At 37.5% G+C, this 20,296-nt stretch overlaps 1 protein-coding gene across 9 annotated transcripts in view; it reads right to left on the reverse strand.

Annotated features, from left to right (window-relative positions):
• Window positions 1–20,296, reverse strand: part of epb41a (erythrocyte membrane protein band 4.1a) — a 156,294-nt gene that overhangs the window by 36,500 nt on the left and 99,498 nt on the right. The gene's annotated exons all lie outside the window — the stretch shown is intronic.

Here is a 20,296-nt window from a genome sequence, read left to right on the forward strand (position 1 = left end):
TTGTGAAGGAATGTATTTAATCATAGAACTGGCACTCAATGTTATTAAAAGAGTATTGATTTTGAATCGAGATTTAATTAATTATATATAAAGTATTTTCCGGACTATAGGTAGCAACTTTTGAACCCTGCGGTTTATACAATGGTGAGGATAATCCATGGATTTTTCTTCGCTGAAAAATTATCTAAAATGATCTAAACTAAAAATTATCCTCTTTAGGAAACTGTTCAAAACTCACAGTGTTTACACAAAGTACAAGGAATAAGAATCCTGATAAACATCTTGAATTTATTAAAAAAGAAAGAAAATCTCCTTTGTCTCATTAACGATTAATAAAGACATTAATGACTTTTCTGTTTTGTTTGATCAGCCGTTTTACTGCCGTGTTACACAGGCACAGTTTGGAAACAATTAAGGTTTGTAAATAACATTCACAAAATCTTTCTATGTAAATCTCTCATATACTTTAAATCTGCGGCCATATACAGTAATATATTTAATGCATTACCATATATTAAAAATATATCTTTCTGCTAAAAACGTAGTGGGTGCGGCTTATAAGGTTAATAATCTCGAAACTACGGTATATTCAATTTTACCTGCCAAAAGGGGCGCGGAGAAGCAAAGTTTGGGAACTTCTGAGTTAAGCGATAATTTTGCCAGCTAAACGTTGTACGGAAATGGAAGGTTTGTAACTATTTGTTTACTCTCGTTAAATCCAGGTGGTGACTTTTTTGGGCCAGGTCGTATAATTTAACACATAGTATCCAGTATTAAATGTAAAGTAAATCATTCAATGTGACTTCCTAAACTCCAATTTAGTTTCAGTCTGCAGGAGTCTTGTCTGTGTTGCATCATCTGTTTGTCTTTAAACAGATGATGCAACACATTGAGCAATGTAAACAATATTCCACACCATTTTTTTTTTTAAATCATGGCAAACTTTTGACACAATTCCTACACATGTTCTTGCAGGTGGAAAGGAGAAATCTGCATGCAGAAGTATATTTATTTGAATACATATAATATGGAATAAGTTTATGACTTCTTCTTTCAATGAGCATGCCATGGGCATTTTTTATGACAACAATCATCAATTATATACACCCTTCACACATACCTTCAGCCTTAGAATGTTAGTACCCTTCCAAAGTAGTAATCTCTATGTCAAGTGGCTAATTGGAGTTGTTCGTCATCAAAAGCAAAATAAAACCCTTAAAGTGTTCTTTAATGGTAAGGATGCAGTTTACAATGTATTATGCATACAACATATCCATACAAAGAAGAAAAAGTAATATTGTAGTTTTAATGCAAAAGTAAATCATGCCAATTGAATGACTTCTCTTAGTGGCTAGTTAGTTGTACCACTGGAGATCGAGTAATACTTGTGGTCTGGGCAGAATGGATGGAATTTTGTATTTTTTTGAAGAATTTTTGAAAAATGGTGCATGACATCCATGGACAGAAGCCAGACCACTCTAGGCCAAGGCAGGGGTCAGCAACCCGCTGCTCTCTTTAGTGCCGCCCTAGTGGCTCCCTCAAGAAATTTAAAGAAAGGATTGAAAAGGATTTAGTATGTTTTTTGTTTGAGGACAAACCTTCCCCATTGTTAGAAAGCCCCACTGTTTAATATGTTTATGTGAATGCTTTACTGTTGAGAGTATTTGGTCAACATCGTGTTGTCCTAATAATTATGGCAGTTCTTGAACTCACCATAGTGTGGACTGTGACGTAACAGTTTGTTTACATGTAAAATATACCACCTGTTCTTTGTCTCATTTTGTCCACCAAAAATTGTATGCTGTGCGTGAATGCACAAAGGTGAGCTTTGTTGATGTTATTGACTTATCGGATTGCTAATCAGGCAATTTTTGGTCACTGCATGACTACAAACTAATTCATAATAACATGCTATCTAGGCTAGTTTTATGTACATATCGCATCATTATGCCTCATTTGAAGGTATATTTGAGTTCATTTACTATCCTTTACTTTTATCCTCTTTGTATATAATTTAGATTTGCATGTCTCAGGACACATTATCTGTATGTAATATTGGCTGCATTTCAGATAGTTGGTTGTGTGCCATGTTGTTCCAGACCACAGCAAATGTTACCCGGCTTGCAACTGGTTCCGGTCGTACCTAGCCGGCAGGAGTTTTTGTGTAAAATTAGACAGTGTTATGTCTTCCACAGCTCCTCTCCCACACGGGGTCCCCCAGGGCTCAATCCTTGCCCCAATCCTATTTGCGCATTACCTTCTCCCCCTTCGTTCTATTTTTAGGAAGTATGGTATTGCATTTCATTTTTATGCCGATGATTGCCGGATCTATTTTCCCGTGGCACAAAATAACACAGTTCAACGTCTCATTGACTGCCTGCACGACATCAAAGCCTGGCTTTCAGCTAACTTCCTGAGTCTAAATGAAGACAAAACAGAAGTCATGTTGTTCGGTCCAAGTCGCTCTCCCTCCCCCAACGTTGACCTCGGCACTCTGACCCCGTATCTCAGCGACTGTGTCACAAACCTGTGGGTAAAGTTCGACTCAGATTTTAAATTTGAAAAACAAATCAGCAGCGTCGTTCAAAAAGCTTGTATCAATTACGCCAAATAGCGAAAGTGAAACCGCTTCTGTCAGGACATGATCTCGAGAAATTAATTCACGCCAATATCTCAAATAGTTTAGACTACTACAATGCCCTGTATGTAGGCATTAGCCAGGCCTCCCCGCCTGCAGCTCGTGCAGAACTCTGCTGCTCGTCTGCTAACACAGACCCGCATACGTGAGCACATCACCTCTATATTAGCCTCCCTTCACTGGCTCCCTGTGCGTTATCGAATCAATTTCAAACTCCATTTGTTTTTAAATGTCTAAACAACCTCGCGCCAACATATCTCTCCTACCTCCTTCAGCCTTACTGCCCCACTCGATCCCTAAGATCAGCCGATCAGCTGCTACTGACGGTCCCTGACACAAGGCTGAAGCTTAGAGGTGACAGAGCTTTCGCCGCTGCTGCTCCCAAGCTCTGGAACGACCTACCTCTGAGTGTTAGACAAGCCTCCTCTCTTCCTGTTTTTCAATCTCTCCTAAAAACATACTTTTATTCCTTGGCTTTTAACACTAAGTGATATCCATCCTGCTGTGAACCTGTTTTAATGTTTTATTTCTTTATTTTTTATCATGTTCTGTTTGTGTTGTGTTGTTTGATCGGTTCTCGTATAATCTTTCAACCTGTCCATTGTACAGCACTTTGGCTACCCCTGTGGTAAATTTTAAATGTGCTTTATAAACAAAGTTGATTTGATTTGATAAATCTATTAAGAGAAGTCCTTGGACACACACATCTGTACCTTTGGCCATTAAAAGCTAGTCATTTCCAGGAGTTATCTCACCTACTGAGTAGCCTCTGATTTACTAATGGTTTTTAATGTTGTAGAAAAGTGTAGAATAAATATTACATTTTAACATTTCTGTCAACAAAGATTTGCTTCCGCCTGCGACACACAGTCATTTTGATAGTAGGCCATTATAGTTAATATAGACACTTACGTCATGTGTTGCCTTCATTATAAGACTTAAAGAGCCTGCACAGTGCATAAATAATGTTTAAACTTTGGGTGTCCCTTTTTCACTTATCATACAATCCATTCCGTATCGGTCAATACTCATATTGTTTTGATACAATATCAACACAAATCATACACAATTTCATTACTTTGTAGCATGGACTGTTAAAAAAGGCTAGGTGAAGTTGGATCACTCAAACAGAAAATAATATTAGGTCCAGTTTTAGTAGATAATAGATTTTTATTTTAAACAGCCTGGAATGGCCTAATGTTATCTTTCAGTTGAAGTAGAGTGTTAATTGTTATTTTTTGGCGACACCTAGTGGCTGCACTTATTAAGTTAAGCTCAATGCACAGTAAACTGAATGATGTGGACACCTTTGTTACTGGATACTTTGCAATACGCTTCTGCCTTGGAGAGTTGGAATCAGTAAGAAATATGTAACTAAAATTATTTGACATTATCATGTATTGTTTGAGACTGCAATACGGTTCAATATTATTCCTGTCAAGTTTATAGTTTACAATGTTTACCTTCAGTAAATAACTTGACAAAAATACAAGAAAATACCAACTTCGTGTGCTTTTTGGAGATATTTAGATATTAACTGGCTGCCGAGCTGTGCACTGGGAGCGCTCATATTGAATGGTTTAGATACAAGCCGATATAATACCATACTTGTTTTTTGCTGTTATTGGACCAATAACCAATATCAATATTGGGTCACCATTAGTTTATACAGTATCCATATTTTTTTAATACCAGTGCACTGTTCTCTACAAAATAAGCACATTAAAGTTCCCACAGCTGGACAAAAAAACACCGCACTGGTTTGATAAGCCTGGCAAATATTCTTTACATTTTGGTGCATATCGTTTGCAATAAATTAGTTTTTTGTTGATTTAGATTTTTTTTTTAATTGAAAAAACCCCAACAAACACTTTTCATGATTGGCACCATGATAGCCAGGAAGCAGACCAATGTAATTTTAACAATGTCGTAACAGGCTTAAAACAATTTTATAAAAATAAAAAATAATTATTTAACAGCCGGACATTTATCCATGAAACTATTGAGAAGCTGCTGATGGTGTAGATACCATTGAAGCCCACCCTTCAAGGTCGTTATAACATTACTTCATAAAACCAAAGTTGTTATAATATTTATCATCTAAAAATTTTTATTTTTTTATTGAAAAATATTCAAATGAAAACTATTGATTTGCGATAGGAGTATTTTGGGTTATGAACTCCATCTCAGAACCAATCAAACTTGTAGACAGAGGTACCATTGTGTATATAATCATATACACATGTCATTTAGCTCTTTGTTAATACAATGCAATGACATAAGGCATATTTCAGAAACAGTTGCAAATTGTGATTAGGCTTGATTAAATTATACGTAAACTGTGTATAATCTGACTCCAATTTTTTAATCGTACGAAATAACAAATTTTAAATTCATATTCTACACATTCAGAAAACACTATCAATTCAGGGTATTCAGGTTCAAACAACACCAGAAATATTTGTATTGTATCATAATTTAATCAGCCAACTCAAGGAGGCGGATAACCTAAGGTGTAAAATGATCACTCTAAAGGGGCAGTGCCATCAGCGGTAAATAGCCCTCCATATTGCAAAGGTAGAGGACTAATCCACTCAATCTGAATTGCATTGAAATATAGACTTAAGAAGAAGGCCTTTGCAAGGGTGAGAATGGGTTCTTCTGAAAAGTACCCCGTATTGGAGTATAATACTATAATAGAATGACACTGGAAAAATCAGTTTAGTGCCCTTTAGAGCCATGAATCACACTTCTCTACTTGGCAGTCTGATGGATGAGTCTGGCTTTTAGGAAATGCTCTGAGAAAATTACCCGCCTGACTACATTGTGCCAAGGAAATTTGGTAGAGAGCCCGTAATACTATGGGCTTTGTTTTAGGATCGAGCAAAACCTCTCAGTCCTAATTGGCTCTCCAGTTTCCCAACACATGTGTGGTAAATAATTTGGGGAATGCCCTTTTTTTGGTCCAACATGACATTTTACGTCACGGTCCACAAAGGCATGGCTCGACAATTTTAGTGTGCACGAACTTGGTGACTTGGAAAACTTTCTAGATGAAACCGAACAGATATTTTGGCCCAATGGTCTATTATCAGTTATCTTTGACCCCATAAATAATCTTCTGGATGAATGGAAAAAAAACTCTAATTACAGCATGCTTTTTCTGATATACTGAGTTATGTATTCCTGGAACAATCTGCTATAAGATTTGAAAGGGCATGAGATTTTGCAATGCACTCTTTGGGCTGCGTACCCGTTGTTGACGGACAAAGTTTTTGTTTACATGGCCATACTCAACCAGTGGTGTTGTGAGAAAGAACAAACTGGATTAAAATGGATCATACGAAAGAAAACAATCAGGGGACCGTACTGAAAAGAACTGGACCCTGTTCCAAAGGCTCACCACCTCAAAAAATAGGTAACGTTGGCGAACGTGTCCTGTATCTCTGTGGTCAATGGAATCAGTTTGTTTACAGGCAAAATATTTCGGTATCCCAAGTCGGTAAAGGCTCACAGACAAACCATCTTTGGGTGTGTGCAATATCTTGGAATTTGAGATCACAAAGAGAAGACGGTTGTCCTTTTTAGAGGTACGTCAACAGGACTATTTGGTGTATCTTGAAGAAATTTGTTTCAAACGTAATACATGTCAAGTCTAAAATACACAGTGCATTAATGTGGGGACTAGTGTTGTTCCGATACCAATATTTTGGTACCAGTACCAATGTTATTTTGGTACTTTTCTAAATATAAGGGACGACAAAAATTGCAATATTGGCTTTATGTTAAAAAAAAAATCTTACGGTACATTAAACATATGTTTTTTTTATTGCAAGTTTGTCCTTACTACACACACACACACACAATATATATATATATATATATATATATATATATATATATATATATATATATATATATATATGTTCATATATATATGTTCATGTTCAGATATATATATATATATATATATATATATATATATATATGTTCATATATATATACACATACATATATGTATACATATATATATATATAAATACATTTATATATATATATACACATACATATACATATATATATATACACATACATATTTGTAAATACATATATATATATACACATACATATATATACATATATATACATACATATATATATACATATATATATATATATATACATATATATATATATACATATACACATTCATATACATATATATGCATATATATACATATATATATATATATATATATATATACACACATACATATATATATATATACACACATACACATATATAAACACACACATATACTGTATGTACATATATACTGTATGTATATACATATATATATATCTACACACACACACACACACACACACACACAGATTAATTTTTAAAAATTTGCTTGATATACGTTCAACATTTACTAGTTCTCATTTAGGATAGGTTTATTGGCAACACACTAGTGTGGGAATATGTGCGTGAAAGTTGTCTGTCCATCTGTGTTGGCCCTGTGATGAGGTGTTGACTTGTCCAGGGTGTACCCCGAATGCAGCTGAGATAGGCTCCAGTGCCCTTCGCGACCCTGAAAGGGACAATCTGTAGAAAACGGATGGATGGATAGTTCTCATTTAAGTATTATCTTGCTCTTGCTTGTATTGTATCTAGTTTCAAAGTTTCTAAAACGCATTTTTTCTATCAATGTTTCGTACGACACCGACTCGACGAGTCTAAATAAAAGACAGCAAATGTGACCAAAACCTAAAAAAGTGAAGCTTTTACCAAAAGTTAGGAATTCATAAATTAATCTTTCAGCATATACCCAATTCTTGATATCTATTGTTATATTTTGATAAACAATCATAAATGAATCTTTTGTCATATATACAATGTTGACATTTATAGTTATATTTTGATGAAGAAAACCGCACGTAATCAACAACCAGGCGAAATGTTCGTAACCCAACCCGCCATGCAGTTACAGTGGGCTTGAATCACTTCTATGTCTTCGTTAACAACCAGGCAGCTCTTCAGTGGTGTCTCCGATTATCTTTATGAGTGCTTAACATCATGGGAAATTGAAAAACAATGACTCAAGGCTATCGATTGCTACTCGCAGTTTATTTACAAGGACGCGTACATGCAAGATGCAAAGTTAAATCATGAGGGGGCGACCTCACCCGAGCAAAAACAATGCATGATTCATACAGCAGAGTCTTGATATCAACTCCTTTGACACAGCCACACATAAAGAAGTTGTAGGCCTCCGTGCTTTTCCAAGCTTTCATCTTTTTTGCCGTGTAGAATGACGTCTGTCCGACTGACTTGACAAATATTTTTCTAATAACATAATAGGGATCGATACTATTGCATGGTTTGTTTTTTGCTCATATCTGCTTTTAGCAGTGAGATCTAGGCCCTTTGTGTATTCCGATAGTTTGCGCATTGTTTGCTGCACGGTAACCATATTGGTTAGGTTGACCACCACTTTGTTAACCAGAAATAAACATTTAAGAAAAAAGTCATTTACAAATAATTGTTAATGCCATATTGGCTCTAATATTAGAATTTAGCCCTAGCACTGCCGGCAGTGGGTTTTGATAGCAAACCTAATTATTTATAAATAGATTGATGCTTTGTAAAACATATTTTTTTTAGGATATACCGGTACATGTATTTGTTTTAAATACATAATCTGATGAATCTGAACACTTTTTAATAGATTTGTGCTGAATATTATTTCAACTGTATACACCCAGTATTATAATGTAGTGCTTTTAGTTTCTACACGGAAACCAGTAATACAAAATCGATTTGTATATTTAAAATTGAAGTACCACTGATAGTCACACACACACTAGGTGTGGTGAATTTACTCTGCGTTTGAACCAATCCCCTGGTCGGTGAGGTTGAGCAGTGAGCAGCAGCAGTGGCCGCGCCCGGGAATAATTTTTGGTGATTTAACCCCCAATTTCAATCCTTGATGCTGAGTGCCAAGCAGGGAGGTAATGGTATGACTCGGCCGGGTTTTGAACTCACGACCTACCCTGTTGTTTAACAAAACAATCAAGTTCCAATTATAAGGCCTGCTCCAATAAATTAACTTAATTTATGTTGGAATTCAATTTAGGAAAACATTCAGTCACACTTAAGTATGGGGAACACATATTCACCATTAATTAGTTGCTTATTAACATGCAAATTAGTAACATATAGGCTCTTAATAAGTCATAATGTTATGTCTCAAACTCCGGCAAACGCCGCTCATCCGTCTGTGCGCGCCACTGAGAGCACTGCGAGCCACGCCCACAGGCGTTTTCTCTCTGCTGCGGGCGCACCTCTGCACTGCTGCGGGCACACCTCCCCACGGCTGCAGGAGATTTGTAATCAGCGCACCTGCCTGGGATGAACGGGCTGCCTTCATAAGCTCGCACAACCTGCCATGCTGGGCCGAAGTATAGTTGCCATATGATGTACCCAGTGTTTTCCTTCCGTTGCCCTGGATCTCGATTTCCTCCCTCGTTCCTCGACTCCTCGCTCGCCCCGGATCACCTGCCTGCCCCATGGACTGTCCCGTTCCTTCACTCTCGTCAACACTTGGTAACACACACTTCAGCTAACTACACACAGTCTTACACCACACACTCTTATTTTGGTCACACACTCCATTCTATAGTTTAGTAGTATTATTTGTTATTATTATATATACATTGAAGGCTTCACGGTGGCAGAGGGGTTAGTGCGTCTGCCTCACAATACGGAGGTCCTGCAGTCCTGGGTTCGATCCCAGGACTGCAGGACCTCGGGATCTTTCTGTGTGTAGTTTGCATGTTCTCCCCGTGAATGCGTGGGTTCCCTCCGGGTACTCCGGCTTCCTCCCACTTCCAAAGACATGCACCTGGGGATAGGTTGATTGGCAACACTAAATTGGCCCTAGTGTGTGAATGTGAGTGTGAATGTTGTCTGTCTATCTGTGTTGGCCCTGCGATGAGGTGGCGACTTGTCCAGGGTGTACCCCGCCTTCCGCCCGATTGTAGCTGAGATAGGCGCCAGTGCCCCCGCGACCCCAAAAGGGAAAAAGCGGTAGGAAATAGATGGATGGATATATACATTGACTATATATATAATAAGTTATTGTACTCTCCCCCTGCCCCCTGGTGTCAGTTACCGTCACCTTCCCTCAGTCTTCCCTACTTAACCATAGCACATTAATAAGTACTTATTAATGCTTTATTCTGCATGGCCTTATCATACAACCAGTAAGCCATTAACTAAGAGTATTCCCTCAATAACCTCAGAATTATTGGTTATTAGTAACACTAACTCTAACCCTTACCCTTGTATGTTCCTCTAGTGTCCAAATAACTCTAAATTAAGTCTTTGTTACTTTAATAAGCAACTAATTAATGGTGAATATGTTCCCCGTACTAAAGTGTTAGCAAAAATTATATTTCAATAAAATGGAAGAAAGATTTGTATTTTGATTTAGATTTACTATTGCAATTTTAAGCCCCGTCACAAACACCAAAAATTAGAACTGATCCAAATAAAACTGGTCCGTATTCTGCACAGAAAAAAATACTGATTGACTTTGAGATAGGTAGAGGGGAAGAAACCGTGGGTGGAATGAAGTTTCAAGCAGCTTTTGAATCGGTGAGCATTGCCGTTTATATTGTTTGCATTTGTATTTCAAATAAGGAGCAACCACAACATGGTCAGGGCCATCGCAAGCAGGCCTGACAGGAAGAATGACATTCGAGAGCGTCTGTAGTGTGTGTGGAGCCTGGATGGGCTTCGCTCACCAGGGCTGTCCAAGCTCCTCACCTCATCTGGCACTTTGATAGTCACCTCTAGTGTATGACCCTGGGCTTGTTCTTTCTCGTCTTCCTCCTCATCCTCCCCTTCATCAACCCAAAGTAACTCACTGTCCTCATCGTCCAGGAGAAAGCCATGTCCGAGCAGCAGCGATCCCCCTGGTGTTGGGGACAGGCTACACGATCTTACCTTGTGTCCAAACAGAGACTGCCTCCCTCGCTGTGCACAGCAGTGGAAGACCAGGAGAGACAAATAATGAACAGACAAGTGGAATATGGTCAGCTCACCAAAAGTGGAAGGAGGTGGATAGAGGGAGGAGGAAATGAAATGGTACCAAATTGGAGGGTAAGGCAACAATGGGTGTGCAATAAATATTGATATATAACAGATTTGATGACATTTATTCACTTTGTAAGTAAGTTAGCAACATAACTCAAAATGTTAAGGGCAGATTTTGATGAACATTTCAGGAAATATATGAAATGGGATAAGGACCAAGTAATTCTATTTCAGAGGTGATCCTAGGACTGGGAGATGTGGCCTTTTATTAATATTTCGATATTTTTTTTGGCCATGTCAAGATACATGATATATATCTCGATATTTTGCATTAGCCTTGAATGAATACTTGATGCATATAATCACAGCAGTATGATGATTCTATGTGTCTACATTAAATCATTCTTCTTCATACTGCATTAATATTTGCTCATTATAAACTTTTATGCAGTGAGGGAAATCCCAACTAAATCCATTTAGCAAATCTGTATTTATTTAACAGTTATTAAGCATTCATGTCATTTCCAAAACAGAAAGTGTAAGATTGTCAGACATTTTAAAACAAGCTATGAGTGCACTTTTATGCATGATGTCACTAAGATGACATATCAAAACAGCACTAAATTAAAGTGCACGTTTTGTACAGAACGCCAATACAGTAGTTTAAAACAAATAAAGTGCATTTTTGTGCATGATGTCACTAAGATGACATATCAAACGAGCACTAAATTAAAGTGCACCTTTTGTACAGAACCCCACTACAATAGTTCAAAACAAATAAAGTCCACTTTTGTGCATGTCACACAAGATATTTCAATAACTGTCAAATAAAAAATGAGCTGCATTAAAAGAAATCAAAATAGTATACAGTATGTCCTTCGCTATGTGGTAGGTTCCTGCGGAGGTTGTTGATTTTTTTTTCATACGGTGTTTATCTGGAAATTGTTGCTTCGGCATTTTCTGGGTATGGCACCGAACGGAGATGTTGACATGCACAGTTTCATGCACTCTTCATTCTCTAGCGCAGGGGTAGGGAACCTTTGGCTCTAGAGCCAGATGTGGCTCTTTTAATGACTGCACCTGGCTCTCAGATAAATCTTGGCTGACGTTGCTTAACACGATAAGTAAGGAATAATTTCGCTGGTAATCACAGTGTCAAAAATAACATTCAAAATACAAAACATTCTCATGCATTTTCATCCATCCGTTTCTACCGCACCTGTTCAAGAAGTCACAGTAATGGTGAGAAGTATTTTACTTATTGTTGGTTAGCCTCAGAATAACAATGTTATTAAAATGAATAAGACTTATCATACTCCAGACATGTTGGTCTTTCTTAAAAATGCACGCATATAGTTGTATTCAGTGTTAAAAAAATATATATATCTATGTATATATATATATGGCTCTCACGGAAATACTTTAAAAAATATTTGGCTTGTATGGCTGTCTCAGCCAAAAAAGTTCCCGACCCCTGCTCTAGCGGGTGACTTTTCAAATGATGCTACTAATTAGCAGTGCTGCTACTTTTTGTCGCAACGCTTTTGCCGAATAATTGTTCAACATATTCCCGCTTGAAGTCAAACCACCGCCAGACGATAGACCCCACGCTGTTTTTCTTGGGAATTAATTATTCCTCCATTTTTTACGAGATTCGCACCTTCTCTTTCTTGTATTACCACCCGCAACGCACCGTTAGCATCACAGCTAATGTTACCCATGTAGCTATCTCTCTGCTCGGGGGTGGGTGTGTGTGTGTGTGTGTGTGTGTGTGTGGGGGGGGGTACGTGTGACGTTGCATGAAGGTGCGCTCGTTTAAGTCTTTGTGAGAAGGAGAGACAAGGAAGAGCATGCAGTGTAATGCCTGCAGCTAAAAGCAACTGCGTGAGAACATATACTCGGATATCACGATATAGTCATTTTCTATATTGCACAGAGACAAACCCGCAAGTATGTTGACATCTCGTCCTGAGCATTTCTACAATTCTACCTTACGTTTACGTTACAAGGATGAACTTCTCTGTGTGTGAGTGTGTCCTCGAGTAATTCGATTACAAAATATATTCGAGGAATTTTCGTTACCTCAAAACATCGTTAAATTTTTTTACGGCATTTTGCCTCGTTTAATAAACAGCAGTCAGAGCTCACGTTTCGCACGGACTGCTGGGGTATTGCACAACGTGTTTACGTCTGCACTGCACAACACCGCTCTTTTAAATACGATTGAGTTTCGAAAACTTTTCCGCCGACATAACTCGCAATGGCAGACGTCACAGAGAGCGGTGGACAAGAGCCATGGCAAAACGCGGCAATTAAGAAGCGACGGAAGATGTCTTAGGTGTGGGAACACTTCACACTAAAATCGAAGGAAAACGCAGTAGTATGCAAACAATGCTAAGTAGAGCTCGCATAGCACAATAGCACACGTTCGATGCTGTAGCACCTGTCGAGAAAGAATCCGGTTTGAGGGAGGTCCGGAGGCGAGGCAAGTCATCTATTATCAAATGTAAACGCAAAAGAATATGAAGTTGCACATTTCAAATGTAGTATTAAAGGCACTACCTAATTCCACTTTTTATGTTGGATATAATGAAAACTGTTCTTACTGTTTTATTTTTGATACTAAGAAAATATTTTTATTTCAACTTTCTCAGCGAATATTCATTTTCAACTAAGTTGTATATATGTATTTTTTCATCTCAAACATGTTATGATGGCAAAATGAAAATTGATTACTATTTTGCACGTTGAAGGCTACAAAAAATTAGCCGTATCTTTCAAGAGTTTTTTAATCATCTTCAAAATTGTAAAAAAAAAAAAAAAAAAAAGTGTCCTTGTCTCTCATAATGATTGTGAACGATAGGCACAATTCCGAAAAAGTGCAGTTCCCGTTTAATTCTGAGCAATTATTACTGTACCCTTACACGTCTGATGTCATCTCTCTCATCTGATGCAACTTTGACTGTCAAAACTGTCCCACTCACACATCTGATGTCAGCAGTCTCGCTACCCAGGAAGAGGTGAGATATGATCCACTAACGACGGCGACAGAAAGCTAACGAGGTAATTTCAAATACTCACAAATCCTTAATGCTGACTCAAAAGATGTAAAAACCATAGCAAGTGCATTACACATGTTGGTTTTAGTTCACCTAAAAGTTTTCTGTTGTATCTTGTGAGAGATGACATAGGATTGTAAATGGGACAGAATTTACAGTCAAAATTGCATCAGATGTGAGAGATGACTTCAGATGTGTAAGTGGGACAGTATTGACAGTCAAAGTTGTGTCAAATGTGAGAGATGACATCAGGTGTGTAAGTGGGATAGTACTGACAGTCAAAGTTGTATCAGATGGGAGAGATGACATCAGATGTGTAAGTGGGACAGTATTGACAGTCAAAGTTGCATCAGATGTGAGATATGACATCAGATGTGTAAGTGGGACAGAATTAACAGTCAGAGTTGCATTAGATTTGAGAGATGACATAAGATGTGTAAGTGGGACAGTATTGACAGTCAAGGCCGCATCAGACGTGAGAGATGACATCAGATGTGTGAGTGGGACAGTATTGACCGTCAAAGTTGTATCAGATGTGAGAGATGAGATTAGATGTGTAAGTGGGACAGTATTGACCGTAAAAGTTGTATCAGATGTGAGAGATGATATCAGATGTGTGAGTGGGACAGTATTGGGTCAAAGTTGCATCAGATTTGAGAGAGGACATCAGATGTGTAAGTGGGACAGAATTAACAGTCAGAGTTGCATTAGATTTGAGAGATGACATCAGATGTGTAAGTGGGACAGTATTGACAGTCAAGGCCGCATCAGACGTGAGAGATGACATCAGATGTGTAAGTGGGACAGTATTGACTGTCAAAGTTGTGTCAAATGTGAGAGATGACATCAGGTGTGTAAGTGGGACAGTATTGACAGTCAAAGTTGTATCAGATGTGAGAGATGAAATTAGATGTGTAAGTGGGACAGTATTGACCGTCAAATTTGTATCAGATGCGAGAGATGACATCAGATGTATAAGTGGGACAGTATTGACCGTCAAAGTTGTATCAGATGTGAGAGATGACATCAGACGTGTAAGTGGGACAGTATTTACAGTCAAAGTTGCATCAGATGTGAGAGATGATATTAGATGTTTAATTGGGACAGTATTGACAGTCAAAGTTGCATCAGATGTGAGATATGACTTTAAATGTGTAAGTGGGACAGTATTGAGTCAAAGTTGTGTAAAATATGAGAGATGACATCAGATATGTAAGTGGGACAGTATTGACAGTCAAAGTTGTGTCAAATGTGAGAGATGACATCAGGTGTGTAAGTGGGATAGTATTGACAGTCAAAGGTGCATAAGATGTGAGAGATGACATCAGATGTCTAAGTGGGACAGAATTTATAGTCAAGGTTGCATCAGATGTGAGATATGACTTTAGATGTGTGAGTGGGACAGTATTGACAGTCAAAGTTGCATCAGATGTGAGATATGACTTTAGATGTGTGAGTGGGACAGAATTGACAGTCAAAGTTGCATCCGACGTGAAAGATGTCATCAGGTGTGTAAGTGGGACAGTCAAATTTATTAAGAATTAAAGGTTCATAGAAGAATACACAGGAACTGCTTGGGATAATTTTTGACCCTACTTGTAGAAGAGTGGGGTAATAATACAAAAGCTGCAATTTCTTAAAATAATTGAACAAATAAATACAAATGCAAATGGGATTATGTCACAGACATGTTTTATGAGGAATACCTGGAAAATAAATATATATCAACTTTTCGTTTTGAAGATTTTGAAGAATATTAACCCGATGGATCATTTTTGCATCTCAGGGTTAAACCTGAGCGTTTCAACATGGGATTATGTATTAAAGGTGGGAGAAAATGGTTTTTCAATGTTTTTAAATGAAAAGCCCTTTGTGCTACATTTTATACATTTGAAAATTGATATATGGAGATTGATTGATAGATTGATTGAAATTAGAATTGATAAAGAACAGAATTGTTGATCAGAAACATGTTTTAATCAGAATTATAAACATATTATCCAATTCCATCCCTACCCCACTGTGACGTCACACTTTGCTCACTGTTTAAACAAGACTGCACAACAAAGCGTAGAGAGGCATCCAGAATTGCATGCAAGCTCATGCACAAATGCATAAAACTTATGATTTGACGCTTGGCATTGGCACCATATACTTGATGGTGGGCGAAGAAATTGCCAGAACTCAGATAGCCAAGCAATGAGATTAAATAAAATGTCAAGAATTAGAATAATTGATAAAATGCGGAAATGCCATAAAAATCAGCATAATAATTGATTTACTGTGTATTTACAGTCGTGGTCAAAAGTTTACATACACTTGTAACATAATGTCATGGCTGTCTTGAGTTTCCAATAATTTCTACAAGTCTTATTTTTTTCCGACATCACATGGACAAAGATAAGACCTTCTGGAGGAAAGTTCTGTGGTCAGATGAAACAAAAAATTTAGCTGTTTGGCCACAATACCCAGCAATATGTTTGGAGGAGAAAAGGTGAGGCCTTTTAATCCCAGGAACACAACTCCTACCGTCAGGCATGGTGGTGGTAGTATTATGCTCTGGGGCTGTTTTGCTGCAAATGGAACTGGTGCTTTACACAGTGGGACAATAAAAAAGGAGGATTACCTCCAAATTGTTCAGGACAACCTAAAATCTTCAGCCCGGAGGTTGGGTCTTGGCCGCAGTTGGGTGTTCCAACAGGACAATGAACCCAAACACATGTCAAACATGGTAAAGGAATGGCTTAATCAAGTTAGAATAAGGTTTTAAAATGGGCTCCCCAAAGTCCTGACGTGTGGACAAAGCTAAAGAAAAAAAGTCCATGTCAGAAAACCAACAAATTTAGCTGGACTGCAACAATTTTGTCAAGAGGAGTGGGCAGAAATTCAAGCAGAAGCTTGTGGATGGCTACCAAAAGCGCCTTATTGCAGTGAAACCTGCCAAGGGAAATGTAACCAAATATGAACATTGCTGTATGTATACTTTTGACCCAGCAGATATGGTCATATCTAGAATAATTTCATGAAATAACCAAACTTCATGAATGTTTTTTGTGACCAACAAGTATGTGCTCCAATCACTCTATCACAAAAAAATAAGACTTGTAGAAATTATTGGAAACTTCAGACAGCCATAACAATATGTTCTTTACAAGTGTATGTAGTAACCTTTTGACCACAACTGTATAAAACTACTGGTGCACTTTTATAAAGTACTGTACAAAGACTAGATTTACCTACCTAAACAGTGATGCAGTGGTTACTGTTTTTCTAATTTTCATACTGTGTCATCATGTTTCTCAGCGTTTTGAAATAATTAAAAAATGACCAAAGTTGTGCCTAGGGCACTATCCAAAGAGCGTCATTAGGAATGAATGTTTGACGACAAAGGGACATTTTTGTACCGCATATATGCAGGCCCGTTGTCTGTGTTCTGCAATGTGTGCCTTTATGTAGTGGTTTTGTAAAATATATCACCTCCACGTTACATACAGTGGGGCAAAAAAGTATTTGGTCAGCTACCGATTGTGCAAGTTCTCCCACTTAAAATGATGACAGAGGTCTGTAATTTTCATCATAGGTACACTTCAGCTGTGAGAGACAGAATGTAAAAATCAAGGAATTCACATTGTAGGTAATTTTAAAGAATTTATTTGTAAATTATGGTGGAAAATAAGTATATGGTCAACCATTCACAGTTCTCACTAATGGAAGGAGGTTTTGGCTCAAAATCTCACAATACATGGCCCCATTCATTCTTTCCTTAACACGGATCAATCGTCCTGTCCCCTTAGCAGAAAAACAGCCCCAAAGCATGATGTTTCCACCCCCATGCTTCACAGTAGGTATGGTGCTCTTGGGATGCAACTCAGTATTCTTCTTCATCCAAACACGACGAGTTGAGTTTATACCAAAATGGATACATGGATGATACAGCAGAGGATTGGGAGAATGTCATGTGGTCAGATGAAACCAAAATAGAACATTTTGGTATAAACTCAACTCGTCCTGTTTGGAGGAAGAAGAATACTGAGTTGCATCCCAAGAACACCAGACCTACTGTGAAGCTTGGGGGTGGAAACATCATGCTTTGGGGCTGTTTTTCTGCTAAGGGGACAGGACGATTGATCCGTGTTAAGGAAAGAATGAATGGGGTCATGTATCGTGAGATTTTGAGACAAAACCTCCTTTCATCAGATTGAGCTTTGAATGGTTGACCAAATACTTATTTTACAGCATAATTTACAAATAAATTATTTAAAATTCCTACAATGTGAATTCCTGGACTTTTTTTTCACATTTTGTCTCTCACAGCTGAAGTGTACCTATGATGAAAATTACAGACCTCTGTCATCATTTTAAATGGGAGAACTTGCACAATCGGTGGCGGACTAAATACTTTTTTGCCCCACTGTAAGATTGTCTGCACAGGGAGGTGTCTTGCAGTGGAAACCAGACTCCAGAAACAGTTGCAAGCTTTGGTAGTTTATGCTGTTTTGGAAAATTGTTGGCTCTCATTGAAATGCATTGAAAAAAATATTGTCAATGCATTGAGGTTCCTACTAGTTTCACGCATATTTTTATTTCCAGAGGCGAAAAAAAGAACAGGTGTTCACACAGTATTAAGTGGTTTGGAAACCCCAAAATTATCGAGACATGGCATAAACGTCAACTATTTGAGGAAGTACGACAATAGCGAGACCCTGTACGACCTATATTGCCTAAATGTTAAAATTATTTTTGTAAAATTAAAGGGCATTTAAGTAAGGAGAAATCCCTAAACCTATTTTGGGGAGGGGGGCTGACGGGACAGGAGTAGCCGAGACAGACACATGGAAGGAAGGGTTGAAGAACAGAGATGACAGGTGACATTTTATCTTCTTGTTGTTGGCTAATGGTCCTCAGCGTATTCCCCCAGTGTTCTTTTGCTCTTCAAACTTCCACTGATTTAACCAGGCTCAAGGAGCATGCGAAGAAACCATCAGGGTGCACCCAGCCATGCCACTCGTGATGAAGCAGGATTGTGCAACAGCCATTTGATGAGCAAAGCCAGAGCAATATATATTTGTTTTTAACCATCGGATATCCAGCGCAAGCACGACTTTTCCCAATGCATTTGACATTTGCAAGACTTGATTATTTACTTTTTTTTCTGTCCTTGATTAAACACTCTTGACCATATTTCTTCTCATTTTCTTGCTTGAAGCATACTGAAATCCTTGGTTTGTTTGCAGCAAAAGCACTGCCTGGTGATCTTATTCCCACCAGTGAGCCTCTGGACACCCTTCTGGACCCGGATGTATTAAGACTTCTGCAGCCTTGGCTAGACAACCAAATGCAACGCATATTCTTCCTGACATGCGGCACAAAGCAAATTTTTATGCAGGTGGTGTCGTAACACTGCACACATCCTCCCCTTGCACAGGCAGGCAAAAAAATATATATATCTTTGAATAAGCTGAAGTAATATAGCCCCATGATTGCTATTACTATCATGCAGAAGCCTTGGAATGACAAAAGCCAACAGCGCCATCAAGTGGAACATCAGTGTAGAGTTCAACAAGAAAAAGAACAGTAAAATCCAACAAATTGAGCATAGATCACATCACTATGATTGTCAAATGTTTTCTAAAAGTAATGTCCGTTACATGGACTTTACATGCTGGAACACATTTGTTCTTTTTAAGGATTGTTTTAAGGATTTAAAAACAGCAACCCACATTTCCTGCAGCTTTGTAATTGAAACAACTATTTCCATTTTCTGAGGGCATTGAATTGATTGCAACTGGACTATTGTTTTAGAACAGGGGTCCCCAAACTATGGGCCGCCAGTGTCATATACATATATATATATATATATATATATATATATATACATATATATATATACATATATATATATATATATATATATATATATATATATACATATATATATATATATATATATATATATATATATATATATATATATATATATATATATATATATATATATATATATATATATATATATATATGTATGTATAAATCCCCTGATGGGCAGGGAAACCTGCGAGACAGGCTTGTAGGGAGAGGCTACTGTATTTCATCCCTACAAGCCTGTTTCGCAGGTTACCCTGCTTTTCAGGAGATTTTATAATATATGATGTAATAAAATGCCCTGAAGAGCAGGGAAACCTGCGAAACAGGCTTGAAGGGTTGAAATTGCCTCAGTTTTTCTACCTGATCTAATATATATATATATATATATATATATATATATATATATATATATATATATATATATATATATATATATATATATATATAGTCAAGATTTCTGTGGTTTATCCGTTATGTAGTGCAAAATACCGGGATAGAGCGAAATATTTTTTGGGTCAGGAAAAACACAGAGGCTAATTCATCCTCACAAGCCTGTTTTGCAAGTTTCCCTGTTCTTCAGGAGATTTTAAAATATATATATATATATATATATATATATATATATATATA

This window comes from Nerophis ophidion, linkage group LG21 (assembly GCF_033978795.1).
Source record: "Nerophis ophidion isolate RoL-2023_Sa linkage group LG21, RoL_Noph_v1.0, whole genome shotgun sequence".
Classification (NCBI taxonomy): Eukaryota; Metazoa; Chordata; class Actinopteri; order Syngnathiformes; family Syngnathidae; genus Nerophis; species Nerophis ophidion.